Below are 763 nucleotides of genomic sequence, written 5' to 3'. Positions count from 1 at the left end.
CGGCTCATCTTGTTGCTCAGATTAGGTAATTTTCTTTTCGTTTTCTTTTCAAAAATATTTTTCAAAAAAATCTTTCAAAAATTTCTCCTTTGTTTTCGAAAAAAATAATAATAAAAATGTTTTCAAAAATTTTCATCAGAATTTTTAAGAATGAATTCTAGTGTTTCATGAAGCATGTTGAAGTCTGGCTGGCTGTAAAGTCATGTCTAAATTTATTTGGACTGAGGCTTGCAATTTGTTATCAAAGAGCAATATACTCTCGTGTTAAAGGCTGAAGCTTGGCTGGCCATTGGCCATGTCTAGTGTTTTGGACTGGAGCTTTCATTGAAAGCTTGGCTGGCTAGTGAGCCATGTCTAATTCCTGGACTGAAGCTTTAGACTAAGAATGCAAGATTCCTGGAATTCATATTAAAAATTTTGGAATCCTTATTTTTTATTTTTCATATAATTTTCGAAAAAAAATCCAAAAAAATTAGAAAATCATAAAAATCAAAAATATTTTCTGTTTCTTGTTTGATTCTTGAATCATATCATAAGTTTGGTGTCACTTGCATATGCATCTAGCATTTTTCGAAAATATCATGCATTCATAGTGTTCTTCATGATCTTCAAGATGTTCTTGGTGAGTCTTCTTGTTTGATCTTGATGATTTTTTTTTGTTTTGTGTCTTTTCATGTTTATCATATGCATTCTTGAATTCTTAGTGTCTAAGCATTAAAAAATTCTAAGTTTCGTGTCTTGCATGTTTTCTTTGCATAAAAAA

Source organism: Arachis ipaensis, chromosome B04 (genome assembly GCF_000816755.2).
Source record: "Arachis ipaensis cultivar K30076 chromosome B04, Araip1.1, whole genome shotgun sequence".
Lineage (NCBI taxonomy): Eukaryota > Viridiplantae > Streptophyta > Magnoliopsida > Fabales > Fabaceae > Arachis > Arachis ipaensis.
This window is presented reverse-complemented; position numbering follows the sequence as displayed.